Below are 15762 nucleotides of genomic sequence, written 5' to 3' on the forward strand. Positions count from 1 at the left end.
CACACACACAACAAATAGATCGGATCCTTCCTTCTAAGGGAGAGATGCCGCACAGAGGCAAAATGTTATTATTAGAGGACACAATATAGACATCAGCTTCTCCCTGTCTCTTTCTAATGCTGCCAGACAGTCTGTCAACTCCCACTCAGGAGCAAGGAAACTCCCTGAGTTTGGAATATTTTAAGGCCATTTTGAAAGTCACGCTGGCATATTGTTGCAGTGTGCTTCGGTGACATATAAAATCAATCTCTTCCTGCCTCTCCCAATCTCCTAATTGTCACCGATCTCGACAGCCCCAGACAGCAGTGGTGAATTCACTACATAACTGTATATAATTTAATGGAGTTAATTGGTCCCTGAATCTGCCTGAAGACTTTCATATTCTAACTCAAAAGAGAGAGATAATACGGAAATGCTCATAAGTAAGAAAGCATCTCCAAAGTGGAGTTCTCATACATGTAATAAAATGTAATGCAAAATTCACTTGTTGTTAACTAGACCTCGATTCCTCTGTTTTGTCGTTTAGTCTTTCTGAGAATCTGTTTTCCAAACAGCGCAAAAGTAAATAAAATTGAAATGGAATGCATGATTTTGTTAAACAGTTACATTTTTCTATGATGACATTTCAAACTGGATTTAACATACGCTAAAACATTGAAATAATGCGTTGAAAAATTTATGATCTTTGTATGATTTAGACAAATGTCTAGGTTACGCAGTTGACAAATAAATGTAAGTTCGTATGAGAACGTTTTATATGCCAGCAGGCAAATTGTGTTCAGTTAACCTATGTGAAATTCTACAAGGAAAGTAGCATTTACTGAGTTTCTGCTACTTGGTTGGCACTGTTGAGATCAAGTCAGTCTGAAGGTTGAAGAGGTTCATTATCTAGTCAGGAAGCTTAAAACAGCTCTATATATTGTATTCCTTTGGAACCCTTTTGTGATTTTCAACAGAAAACCGACATGAACTGTGTTTTAACAACCTAGGAGGACTAGGGATGATAGTTTGGAGGAGTGATTGAAGGAAGAGAACAAGTTAAGAACAATCTCAAAAAGTTCTAGGTTTGAGGTGATAAGGGACATTACTAAACTTAGACTGTTCTACTTTTTTCTGGGTGATAAAAATTCATCCTGTTTTAGAGAGCCCAGAAGCATACCCACAATTATGAAGACATTTGATTTATGACTGAGTTGGTACTGCAGTGGGGAATGAGCTTTTCAGTAAATGATTCTGGGTCAATTGGTTACCCATATGGAAAAAATGAAATTGGAGCCCTGCCTCACAAAAGGGAAAGAAAAAAATTCAAGTGAATTAAAGACCTAGCTGTTAAAATCAAAACTATAAACTGTTAGAGGACAATATAAGGAAAAATCTTTTTGGCTTTGAGGTAGGAAAAGATTTCTTTAATAAGGTGACCAACAGTGCACGACTGATTAATTTCACTGTATTAAAATTCAGAACACTGGTTCATCAAAGGATTCCATATGAAGAGAATGCAATAAGTCCATCACAAAAACATTATTTGCGATGCATATAATTTCAAAAGATTAATATACAGATTATGTAGAGAACTCCTTGGAATTAATAAGGAAAAGAAAAATAGCTTTTTAGAATGTGAGCAAACAAATGAATGTGGGAATTCAAAGAGGGGAAATCACAAATGTCCCTATGACATATGAAAATATGCTCTCTTACTCACTTGTAGTAAAGAAATGCAAATTTTAAAATAATAAGATATCACTGCACACTTACCAGACTGGCAAAAATCAAGAACTCTGAAAATATCAGGTCTGTAGGTGAAGATATGGAAGAGGGCAAAATCTTGAAAAGTATAAATGAGTACTCCCACCTTCCACTTTAGAAAACAATCTGGCATTACCCAGTTTCACTTGCATGTGTGCCATGACTCAGAAATTCTACTTGTAAGTATATGCGTCCAAGAAATTCTTCTATGTGTGCATCAGGAGAAATATACAGGAATGTTCAAAGTATGCTGAGAATAACTTGTGACTATCAATTGTTGGATGAATAAATATGCTGTGCTGTATGCCTACAACAGAACACTTTGTAGCAGTGAAAATGAATAAATTACAGTTAAAATCGTCCACATGGATCATTTCAAAACTAATGTTGAAGACACAAGTCAACATAAAGCATGATTCCATTGTTATGAAGTTCAAAAATAGAAAAAAAAACTTGTATACCCACAATTATGAAGACATTTGATTTATGACTGAGAGCTGATTTATGACTGACATTTGATTTATGTATAAGAGCAAGAGTAGTAACAAAAACTATCAACAAACATAAGGGAATTAAAACACAAAATTCAGAATAGTAGTTATCTCTGAGGGAGAAGAAGGGTTAGATTGTCCAACCAAAAGGGACTTTGGGGCTGTTCCAAATGGTATGTACATAAAATACATTTGAATTTTATATTTGTCTTCGAGTGGTTTATGGATTTTTTTGTATGTTTGCTTTACTTCATGCTAAACATTTTTAAAACAAAAATCAGCTTTTGGGCCTTCCTAGTAGCACAAGGGGTTAAGTCTTAGCACTATGAAGCTATTGCCAGCACTGTAGCAAGATTTCGTTCCCCAGCCAGGGAGCTACCCACATGGCACAGCAGAACTCTCCTGTTTTGCCCGCTGCTCTCCTCAGCAGTATAATTTATAGATCCACCTATTCTGCTCCCCACTGTATCCGGTGAATCCTCTCACCCCCGCCCTGAACCTCTGGCCTACATCCCATTTCTTGTATGCATAAATACATAAAAAAATAAATCTTAAAAAAATCATCTTTTAATTTTAATCATGATCATTTTCAAACAAATGCAGGGCCTCCCCAGTGGCGCAGCAGTTGAACGCTGGGTTGCAAAGCTGCCCACAGCCTCTGCAGCACCGGTTCGATCCCCGGCTGCTCCCCGGCTGCTCCCTGGCCACCGGAGGAGGGTCCCGCATGGCGCACAGACCTCTCCTGCCGCCCGCTGCTCCCCTCAGCAGTGTACCTTGGTCCTTCTGCCTGCTCTGCTCCCCGCTCTGGCTCTGGTGAATTCTCTCACCCTCCCTCGCTTCTGACTGTACCCAGTGCATGTATAAATAAATAAATAAATAAATCTTTAAAAACAAAAACAAATACAAAGGCAGACAATGAAATAATGACCGTTATTCCTCACACCCAGCTTCAACATTTATCCATATTTTTTCATTCTTGTTTTACAAACACACACATACAGACACACACATTTTTATTTTCATATTTCAAATCCCAGATATTACTTTACCTTCAGTTATGTTAACATCTACCACTAACAATTAAGAACTTTTAAAAATAATATCATGATCATATCTGACAAAATTGGCAACATTTTGTTAAGCTTAACTAAAACCCAGTTGTTCTTTTTTTTTTAAAGATTTATTTGTTTATACAAGCAGTGGGTTACAGGCCAGAGGCGCGGGAGGGTGAGAGAATTTACCAGAGACAGAGCGGGGAGCAGAACAGGCAGAAGGAGACTGAAGTACACTGCTGAGGGGAGCAGCGGGTGAGACAGGAGAGGTCTACATGGCCATGTGGGAATCTCCCTGGCCGGCCAGGAATCCAACCGGCGCTGCAGAAACTGCAGACAGCTTCAGAGCGCTGAGCTCAACCGGGGAGGCCCCAGATATTTTTCATTTTTCTCTGATATATGAAAATGCTTTTAAGACTCAGCTTGTTTAATTCAGGGTGAAACAATGTCCCACATATTAAATTTAGAAAAGTAGGATAAATTATTTTTCCCCTATTTCCAAATTTCAGAATAATGAGTTGATACCATAGGACTCTCCAAAGCTAACCAATTTTAAGTAACATTGTGAACTTGTACATTTGTATATATTCGATTTGTATCAATTCATCACAGCCATTATTCTTGTTGATGCTCAGATTTTCCCATCTTTAGACAATGGAACTCTTCAAGTTGTCTTCTATCTATGTTGATGAATCAGCATTTGGGAGCAGACCCTGGGTCTGAGGACCCCAGATAGACTCTCTCTTGGTTCTTGTCTTTGGCGATGAAAGAATTCAACATCAAGACCAAAGTTACAGAGAAGCAAGAGATTTATTGGTAGGGAGGAGGAAGGACAGGAAAGCTCTCTGAACCGAGTGGTTCCAAATGGGTAACTACTGAAGGGCCAAAAAGCAGGAGTTTATATGGATACAGTGGGCAAGGAGTGGGGATTCAGTCCTTGGGTACCTCCAAGTTGTGTCTCTTGCTGATTGGCTGGTTGCTGAGGCCAACTGAGTTTCCCACATTACCTGGTCTACCTTTCTGAAACTAGCTTTGGCCTGTAGCTTTAGCATTGTGCTATTGTGGTGATGTTCTGAACATTCCACTCCTTCCTGGGCTCGGGAGCACTTTGATTTCCATCGATTGTTTCTTGTTCAATTTGATAGATGGATTTAGCCCATGTAGGCTTGGGGGCCACCCTTCTTGTTCCCACCTGTTGTTCCTCATTCAGATTGATGAATGGGCTTAGGTCTTGGGCACCCTACTCCTAACTGATTGCCTATAATGATTTCTGAACTTGTTTATTCATCACCTGACCCCAATTGTCTTTGATTCTTTTGCATGATCAGATTGTCCCAGGTTCTAGTATAGTTCATGCTTGACTTGGATTAGCTACTTCTCTAAGAAAACTTTATCAGCCAGCTCTTCATTTTTTTTAAAATAACAAATTCTTAGAATATGTTCTTCATCCTTGTCACATCTGGGTAAAGGAAGTCATGAAAGATGCTTAATGAAATTTGTTCCAAGATGATCCCTAGAATAGTATGTGCCATTTAGTGATTTTCTCCCAAACATGGTATGATCAAATGTGATTAAATTCTATGAAAAAAGCAAAAGGATAATGGGAAAAGAGTAAGTTTGTGAGAATTGGGGTAGGTATTTTAAGTAGCTTAGTGAGGGAAACCTCTTTAAGGAGACATGAATGAGGATGGGTCAGTCATAAGAATCTTGTATGAGAGAAAAGATAAGGGTTGTGTCTCTGAGAAGTAACAGCAAGTTAAAGATGTCAAGGCACAAATTATCCCACTCAAGATCTTTAATTTGGTTTCACTTACACTTTTTTTAATGTTAACAAGAGTGGACCAAACAAATTAGTATTAATTAATGCCTTTGTTTTGGTGCCATTTGCCTGGAAGTACTGAAATAATTGAAGGATAAAATTAGAAGTATTGCAACAAAAGCAGCTGTGTGAGAGCCTCAGTGAATTGGGAATGGAATCTAGATTCATGAGAAAGCCTAAATGCAGAACTTGGAGAATTATTGATTGGTGAGTACTCTTGTTTCCTCACTAGGAGACTAGGTGATGTCTCTATACATTTATTAAACACTTAACAAGAAAGGCAGCATCATTTTTTCATGGTGAAAGTATGACTGGCATAGAATTAGGGTTCTAAACAAATAAGAATGTAAATGAAAGGGGACCAGTGGTTATAATTCACTGAAGTTTTGTCATGAATAGGGAATTGTTTTATAGTATTCAGGGAAGTTTACATAGAAATTATCTAGCTCAATAGCTCTCAGATACTTATTCTCAGACCTTATTTTGTGGAGCCCAGAGTTAAGCAGCTAAATTTTTATTATCTTTATAAATAGTAATATGGTTTTAAATTCACCAAAATGAAACACAAATTTAAATTTCAAATTGTGTCTGTTACCTCCCACCAGCGTTTGAGAAGCACTGTTTAATTCATACTTTATCACAACTCCCTACTCGCATTGTGAAACACTCCCCATTCTCCAAATTTATTTCCTTCCATTGGTTTTTAGTTCTTTCCTTCCTTCCATGACTGTTCTTTCCAATCCTAACTGTTACACAATTCCAACCAGCTCTCACTTTTTTTGATCCATCTGCCCAGAGAAGCTTTTACTTTTCTTCACCTGGTCTACTCTTAATCTTTCCTTAAGATTCAGTGCCATGCTGCCTTCCTTTAACCCAGGTTGGATCTAATGCCCCTCCTGTGGCACCTAGTCTGAGCCTCTCACTGAACATCAATTATCCAGTTTTGTGCAAATTCATTGGAGGTACATGAAGAAATGTTATGGTAGAAAATAATTTTTTGAGTGTTTGGAGGTCGCTTTGGATTTAGAAACTCAGTGATCTTGTGATTTGCAAGAGTTACTTTGTAATAGCCATGCCTGTCCCAGTGTTTGAGACTAATAAAAGGAACACATATATTGGAAAAACATTCCTCCAAGGAGTGAAATGGAGAAAAATATGCATGAATTAAATTTGTTTTCATAAATTTATTAATGAGAGCCAAAATGTGGCACAGCTGAGAAACTCAGCTATAGTGAGAATTAAATAGTAATAATGTGTTGGAATACTATGTCCTAAATTCCCCGAGCTTGAAATTGGGTGCTGTTGTTTAAGAATGTGGTAGAACTAAGAGCTCAATGACCACTGAGGATAGAAATTCCACCCATCAGCTGTCTCTGAGTTGAGATTTTATCTCTTTATACCGATACCCTAACAGACCTAATCCAGATGACCATCTCCACAAAGAGACAAAAGAAATAATTTGGTAACTAATTAATTTATCCAATAAGCATTTATTAAGTGCCATTAGTGTGCAAGGGATTATTGGTCCACAGGCAAGTATATATTAACCCTGCCCTCAGGGGTAAAAGGTTGGATCATTTGTAGTCATTAACTGATCCAAGGAATGGTTTGTAAATAAATTGCTGGCAAGTATTATTACAACATTTGATGACATCAAATCCCAAATTAGTCAAACTTTTCAAAAGTTCAGGGAGTAAGTTAGTTGAACGGGAAGGGAGAAAAGTTCTCACTTCTCTGTCTGACTTTTTTCCTATAGACCAACAGTTCTCAAGCTACTTTTTGTTAGAAATTTGCATTCTGTGGAGACTAACATTTCCTAAAGATAGATTTTAATTTTTTTGCCTCTCCTTCTAGATTTTTTAAATGCTTTTCATAAAAATAATATAATGGAGTGATTTTTAAAAAATGTTTTGTGTGGATTAACAAAATTACATTATTAAATATGTCTATTGAGGATTTTTGCAATTGTAATTTCACTTTTAAAAATAGTCTGATCTGTGCAGCAATGTTTAGGTGCCTGTGTAAGACAGACTGTGATTTCATGATCAGCAGATGTCTGGAAAAGATGTCTATGCTCCAAACATTTTAAGGACCCCTTTTATTAGAGGATATTTGCAGTGCGTTCATCAATAAGAGAACTTCTAAAGAGTATCAGAATGTCTAGAAAGAAAAGAATTTTGCTTTCTTCAATTTCTTTCTTTTTTTTAAGTTCAAAAACACCAATCTCCAGCAGCTTCAATATGTCAGATACTGGAGACTCTTTTTTAAAACTTTTTTTTTTTTAAAGATTTATTTATTTATTTATACAACACTGAGTACAGTAAGAGCATGGGAGGGTGAGAGAATTCACCAGAGCCAGAGGGGAGAGCAGAGCAGGCAGACTGACGAAGTACGCTGCTCAGGGGAGCAGCGGGTGGCAGGAGAGGTCTGTGCCATGTGGGACCCTCGCCCAGCGGCCAAGGATCCAGCGGGCACTAAAGAGGCTGCCTGCAGCTTCTCAACCCAGCGCTTAACCACTGCGCCACCGGGGAGGCTCTTTTTTAGTGTGAAGCAGTGCTAAAAGCTGAGATTTAACCAGTGTATGTGCATAGAATATATTTGTATTTAACCAGTGTATGTAGTGTATATATATATATATATATATATATATATATATATACACACACATATACTACTCATATGTATGTGTATATACACATACACATGCATACTAGTCAGTGTATTATTAAAATGAAAAAAATACATATCAGGTATTTCAAGATTATATGTTAAAATTTAATAAAAATAAAAACTTAAGATTGAAAGAGTAAGACCAGAGAAAACTGGAGAAGAAAGAACACATAAAGGAAACATAATCTTTAGCTTCTTTAGCACTTGTAAATTTTATAAACCCAAATTATCGTTAAATTTTCTGCAACAGTTTGTTTACATTGTTAAGACTCTCCTATACTTTTATCTGGATTTCATCACTGTCATTGCCATCACAATTATTTTGTAATTATTTGAACACTACAATGACTTCTTAGTTTACAAGTCCTTTCACTGAAATCCCCCAGGTAGATATTGTTGTTCTAGGCACAGATTCTGAAGCCAGGCTTCCTAGGTTAAAATGTAGGCTGTTATATACCTTCATTCATAAAGTATAAAATGAGATTGTTGAGAAGGTTAAATGAGATAATATACATAAGATATGTAAAAATAATGTCTGACACAAAGTAAGCAGTAGAAAATTAATAATTAACATTAGTTATATAAATATAAAGACACACACCTCAGAGTCATTCAATGATTGGTAGTTCTTTGTGTTAAGTCAAAAGTCTAGGGCAAAACCAGAGGACTTCTGATGCTAAAGACTAAAGACACTGCAGATGAAAAGATTAGTGAGTTTGATTAGAGAACAATGGAAGCTATCCAAAATGAAAAATAAATGTGGAATACTAACTATACCAATGCGATAAATAGAAGTTGGTAATTTATATAAAATTCTAATCTAGAAAAATATGGATGCTTGTGCAAAAATTGCAATAATATGTGTTAGATGATATGATTGTAAATTAACATTCATATCATTAATAATGTGAATGTAAATAATAAATGCAGTTGTTTGCTTTAATTTTCAGAAGTTATTTATGCCATTGTTTAGCATGTGCCTGCTGGATGATCTGACGTTGTGTTAATGGACAGGCCTCTAAAGATGAATTAAATAATATTTTTCTCATCGAGTGGTTCTCGGTATAGGAGATAAAGCAGATATGTAAACATACAATCGCTATAGAGAGTGGTCAGCTGGATAAGGAGGGAACACTTTTTCTGGAGTGATGAAATACAATGATACTTTTAAGTTTTTAGCTATACTTTGTGAAAAGTTAAAAAAAAAAAGAATTCACCAAATAAATAAGAATGAAATTGGAATGGAATATAGGTAAAGTTGAAAGAGAATTGGATAATTCCAGGCAAAAAGATTAGTATGTACAAAAATGTAAGAATATGATTAGAGAACTACTAATCTTTCATTATGACTTATAGATCCAAATACATGCAGATCTGAGTAAAGATTGAGGCTGGAAAATGGGGGCCAGACCATGACAACCATATTAGAACACTACTGTGCAATAAGTAAAAATTTCCAATATTTCCTGCATAGCCAACTTACAGATTAATCACCTGGACTTTATTCTTTAGACACAAGAATAAATAGGCTTCCAGCTAAGTTACTAGGAATTATTGAGGAATTTATGCAATCTGAGTTATGAGGTCAGATTTATGAATATTAACAGCATTGTCATCAGTGTAGTTGACAGATTCAATACAGATGGGGGAGACTAGAAGAAAAAAATTGCAGTTATACCAGGAAAGAGATGACAAACTAGAGCCAGGATGTACCAAAACAGTGGTAGCAGTTCATTCTGGATACAGACAATAAGCGGAAGGATTGTGGAGGATTTAAAAACAATAAGAAAGCTAACTAAAAGTCAGTATACTTTACATTACCATCATGCACCTTCTTAATCATGAATGTTAGTGATAGTACACTCTTCTCAGAAAAAAAATCTGTTGTTAATCTAAGGACCAAACAAAAATCATGGATACAACTGAGTTTCAATAATTGTATTAGTTATCTATTGCTGCTTGACAAAATTTCCCAATTTTAGCAATTTAATGAACATTCATTGCCTCACATGGTTTCTGAGGGATAGGCATTTGGGAGTGACTTGGCTGGATGATTCTGACACAGGGTCTCATGAGATTTAACTGTCAGCTGGAACTATAGTCAGTAAGTTTGACTGGGGCTAGAGAATCCACTTCCAAGTTCACTCATGTGGCTTTATTTTTTTTTTTTTAAGATTTATTTATTTATTTATATAAGCACTGGGTACAGTCAGAAGCGCGGGAGGGTGAGAGAATTCACCAGAGCCAGAGCGGGGAGCAGAGCAGGCAGAAGGACCGAAGTACACTGCTGAGGGGAGCAGCGGGCAGCAGGAGAGGTCTGCACGCCTTGTTGGACCCTCCTCTGGTGGCCGGGGAGCAGCCGGGGATCGAACAGTTGCTGCAGAGGCTGCGGGCAGCTTCACAACCCAGCGCTCAACCGCTGCGCCACCGGGGAGGCCCTCATGTGGCTTTTGACTGAATTTCCTTCACCAATGCACCTGCGCACCATTACCATTGCCCCCTGTATTCCTCCCTCCCTCCCTCTAATCCCTCTCCCTCCTCCTCCCCTGCAGGATGTCTCTGGTTTATAATTGTCTGTTTGTGTTTGTTTTATTTCGTTGTAACACAATACTTTTGATGTCCATCCACATTGTAGCATCTATCAGTTTCATTTTTTATGGCTGAATAATATTCCATTGTATGTATGTACCACTTTTGTTCATCTCTTCATCTGTTGATAGATATTTGGGTTAATTCCATGTTTAGACTATCATGACTATCATGAATAATGCTGCTATGAACCTTTGTGTAAAAGTTGTGGATGGGGGACTGCTTGTGCAGTAACAAATACCTGAGTGAATGGGTCGGGCAGGTATTTGTCTCTGTGGATCTGAATTTGAGAGGAGAGGTGAAAAGCAGAGACAAACTTGGGGTCAGCAACTATATATGGGTTGTTTTTAAAATGAAGAGCAGATCAGATCACTTATGGAGAGCATGTAAGAAAAAAAAGAGCAGCCGATGAAAGGTAAGAATTGAGTCAAAATGTTCATAGCAGGGGCCTCCCCAGTGGTGCAGCGGTTGAGCGCCGTGCTGGGAAGTTGTCCGCAGCCTCTGCAGCGCCGGTTCCATTCCCCGCCAGCCAGGGAGAACCCCACATGGCGCAGCAGACCTCTCCTGCCGCCCGCTGCTCCCCTCAGCAGTGTACTTTGGTCCTTCTGCCTGCTCTGCTCCCTGCTCTGGCTCTGGTGGATTCTCTCACCCTCCCGCGCTTCTGACCTGTACCCCAGTTCTTGTATAAAATAAATAAATCTTTTAAAAAAATGTTCATAGCATGCAAGTCTTGGCTTAAATCTCTAGATATGCTCTGGTCTATCACTTTGAATCTTCTAAACATCAAACTAGCTCACATATGGAAAAGCTTCTCATTTATCACTTTGTAGGATCTCATAACTTATTTCAATAATTTATTCAAGAGTTTAGTCATTTTTATTATCAAGAAATCCCTTCTTTCTATGTATGCAAATTGCAATTTATAACATTAAGAAATCACATCCTGTTCTGTGGAAGATGGATAATGTTTAGTCAGTGTTCTGTGATATAAATAACTTCTCAAGCATCTTTTCTATTGGCTGGATAACCTCAGGCCTTTCATCTTTTTAAAAAATATTTTCTAATATTTAGATGCATTTTCTAGGTCTCCTGTAATTTACCATATCATGATTCAGTTGGCTAGTTTAGTAAAACATGGTCTCATGCTCAATAAATTATGTGCTCTACCATGCTCTTACAGTTCAACCTTCTTTTCAGATATCATGTTCTATTATTATAAAAAGGAACAAAACAAATCCAAATCTATTTATCAGTATCTTTACTTTGTGTTCCATTATAATCTCAAACTCATTTATTGATGTTTATGTCTAGATCATCATGTCTCTTATTATATCAGTAGGGAGTATTTTAATTTCAGGGCACATGTTAATGTTGCCTTTGTACTTTCTATCAAAATCTCTGTTTATACATATCTATTTTATAAAGAACACTTTCAATTTCCTTGTTTTTTTTTAGTGCTAATAATTTTGCCATATTTGCTATCAGATCAGAATTGAGAATTTTCTCAATTCCATTTTCTCACTGATAAGGAATATTGAATAACATTGGGTACCTAAAATTCACCCCAGTGAGGTAGTTTTCAATTAGATTGACACAAAGCTGCTCACCTGCACTTTTGGGGACATTACTCTCCATCAAATTATGCTTTTAGGATTGCATGAACCTTTTTATGTTTTTAACCTTACCACTTTAATGGATATTGGAGCATAAGCAAGATTGTAAATCTGTCTGGTGGACTTAATTCTAGCTCATAGGAACCTCAATCGTTTCCATTTCCTGATGTACCTGCAAAATACAGTGAATGTTAGCTGTCCAATCTTTGTCAGGACTCTCCAAGGTTGGTTTATATTTGATTGGCACAGCAAAAATTATCAAATGTCAGTGATCTTAGGCTGTCAAGATGCTATAGATGGATTTCCTTTTATTTGGGACTTGTCAGTCCTAAAGGAAGGAAGAAATCTTGTCTAGCATTCATAAGAATACTACTTGCCCCCTTATGTCTAGAAGGAAGGAATTAGACACCTGCATAATATGATTACAGAGCAGAGGTGTTTGCTGCTGTGGAATCATTAGGATATTCCAATTCTTGGAAAGATGGGTCAAAGTGTGGAGTTAACACTCCTTAATGAATGCTATACAGGGAGGTTAGATTATTTAGTGGGTAATTGGCATTGGTTTGAAATGTGCTTTGTCCTTAGGTCAAGGTACCCTAGCCCCACAAGAATCCAGGCATTTTCTAGCTGACTTTCTGAAGGTCATGCTTATTTTTGACTTCCATGAATCTTTTATACTTGATAGTTCTTGTGGAATGTCAGTCACTTGCTGTTATCTCACGTAATCCTCTCAATCGCCTTGCTTTGTAGGTTACTATCTTTACCTTTGCAGGTGAGAAGAACAGGGCTGTGTGAAGTTCTATCTTGTTGAAGACTTCAGAGTGGAGGAATACGGACTTGTATTTAGGAGGAGTAAGGACTCATATTCAAAGACTCATTATTTCACTTTAAACAAAGAGCCAATGGAAGATAGTTCAGTTAAACACTTTTATAATTATGAAATTAGTATGTACAGTTATGTAAATTTTCAATTACATTTTTATTTGCCCTATCTTGTAAAAACTTTTTCTGATCTTAACTCAGATATAATTTTTATGTATTTGTAATTATATCAAGTACACAATTTTGTGTTCTGTCTCCCATAACATTTCATTTACATTTCCCCATTTTGTATAATTTTTGTAGTTATGGTTTTAGTAGATACACAATACAATCAGTAAACAGTTGATCATTTAAAAAAATCTTAATGTAGCACTGAAAATTTAAACAGTACCATACAACTATACCTCACTTTGAGAAAACCAGATTGACAAACAGCAACAAAGAACAAAGAAATGGATGATTATTTTCTTAAAGAAAGGATCTACTGTATAATTCCTTGAAATAGTACGCTGCCCTGAATTACCAGTGGATTCAGTTCCTTAAAATTAAGAGTTACTTACAAACTTCTGTGAAAGTCTGCCTAAGGCTGGACAAATTCTGAGATTCTTTCTCATTCCTCCATGACTAATATGCTGATGGCAGTAAAATGATGCTACCCATATAAATTCAGAGCTTTTCACTTACAGAATTGAAGGCTGTGTTTGCTTCTCAATTCCTTGTGCTTCTATTAAAAAATTAAAAGAGTTTGTCTCTCATTTAGTCGCATAGTTCTAAGGCCAAGTATTTCTAGACTCCTAGAGTCCTTAGCGCGTCAGGGACAGCGTACTGTCTTCTATTCTAGTCCATCCTCCTGCCTCCAGGCAGGACCACACCCAAACCAACCCAGACAGTTGAGACTGTACTATTTTTAAAAAGCCCCATAGACTGGGAGCATTCTTCATTTCCTCAATAACTGCATTTCAAATCCTATCCACACTTTCATTTTAATTTTCACATAATTGTCAGAAAGCCTCCATGTGCTTCTTACAACTTTACTTGTAATGTAAGAGAATTTTTTTGTGAATTTAAAATTAAGGAAAAAATAAATATGGGTCCAATAAAAATATATATACTCTAGATTGTAACTTTAAATATGTGAATATAATGTCAAGTTAATTTATAATGTTAGGCTATGAATTAGTAAATATTATTTCCTAAAAGTTACAAATTCTTAAAGAATTCTAAGACATATTTTGACTGAGAATTTATGATTATATTCAAGAAATAAGATAGTGACACACCCTTCATTCACCAACCCCCAAAGATTTCATTCTTACTTAATGAGATTAGATTAAATTTATGCATGATTGTAGTTAAGTTGCACAATAATGAAAAATGCCTTCTTCCCTTCCATGACAAAAGAGAGTTTTGTTTTCGCTCAATGAAGGAAGATAGCTTTGGCAGTAAAATTTCTGTTTACCATTTAGTGATACTCTGCTAATTACTTTCCTTTTGCTTTCACTTTAATTCTTTTAAAAATAGACACTTGAAAATTTTAAGGAGACTTACAAGACAGAGACTAATCAAGGACTGAAGTGGCTACTTTGTTGTACCTGACAAGTATGCTTACTTTTGTTTTCTGCACATGCCCAGCCCCAAAACATATGCATCGTTAGTGTTGAAAGGAAATCTTTCCTATAAATGAAGATGTTACCCTGAGGCTGAGGGGTATCCAGGGACCCCAAACTATTAAGGGATGTATACTCTAAAAGGTGTCTGGCCATCTGTGCACACAAAGGCAAAGCAATCAGACTCTTAGTGTGAATGACTTTTAATAAAATTGGTGTGCATAAAGGGGCAAAAGAAAGAATTTCATATAGTAGTTTCAGAGTAGAGACAGAGAGCAAGGCCTATGCTGGTGCAAAGGTGCAGTGACCAGAAGAGGGACTGTTTTTTTTTCCCAAATGGCAGCAGTGATGGATGTGGATACCTTGAGCAGCACCAACAGGGGTGTGGACAAATGTATTTTTAAGTGAAAAAAATGAAATGCCGAAACCCTATGGGCCTGGGATATTCGGTTGATAACTGTGCCATTTGCAGGAACTATTACACATTATGGATCTTTGCATGGAATGTCAAGCTAACCAGTTATTGGCTACTTCTGAAGAGGGTGCCATAGCTTGGGAGGTTATGTAATCAGGGCTTTCATTTCCACTGCATTGCTTGCTGGCTCAAAACACAACAGGTGTGTCCCTTGGACAACAGAGAGTGGGGATTCCATAAGTATGGGCGCTAGAAAAAGAGAATTCTTTCGTCAAGTTTAACTGTTTTGTTACTCATTTAATAACTTGCCTTCCTGTTAATTACAAATGTGAGTCAGACCTTTTCTGCTTTGTCACTTCAGTTTGTTATTCCTGAAGCCATATGTATTGTGTCAAATGAAATCCGGTTGGATCCTAGAATAGATGCTATCACTTGTGTATGTGAAAGATGTGAACGTAAGTAGAGCCCCTCTCCAAGGTGGGAAAGCCAGCTTTTGAAAGGGATACATTGGCTTATGAGTTCAGAACAGTACTGTCCTGAGGCATAGCACCTGGTTCAATTTGGTGGCTGAAGACAAGTCCCCAATCTGATATGAGCTGTCCTCCCCAGCAAAGTGACTTCAAAGGGCCAAATGGCATCATGCAGACACAGAGAGAGACTTTGTAAACTGAAAAACCACTATGCAAATGTTAACTCTGAGTGTGTATGACACATTGCTTTCTCTCCTAAGTTTAGAAAAGGAAACTTGAAAACAGTTAATATGTAATCTTGATGGACAGAAGACCAAACATAAACTTAAGTTGGAAAAAAAAAAACAGTTTCCCTGTAAAACTCCACAAAATTACCCATTCCCTTGTAGACAAATGCCCAGTCAAATACACTTGGTCCAAAGTGAGGCTACAGAGGTCAAAAAAGCTTGCCACCTATCTAAGTTGCCT

At 37.0% G+C, this 15762-nt stretch overlaps 1 pseudogene across 1 annotated transcript; it reads left to right on the top strand.

The window, feature by feature from the left end:
- Positions 1–14745: 14745 nt before the first annotated feature.
- Positions 14746–15077, top strand: LOC311185891 (E3 ubiquitin-protein ligase RBX1-like; annotated as a pseudogene). Its single transcript has one exon. The product of its transcript is annotated as an E3 ubiquitin-protein ligase RBX1-like (transcript).
- The last annotated feature ends 685 nt before the right edge of the window (positions 15078–15762 follow it).

Source organism: Talpa europaea (assembly GCF_964194135.1).
Source record: "Talpa europaea genome assembly, chromosome: 1".
In the NCBI taxonomy this organism is placed as follows: Eukaryota; Metazoa; Chordata; class Mammalia; order Eulipotyphla; family Talpidae; genus Talpa; species Talpa europaea.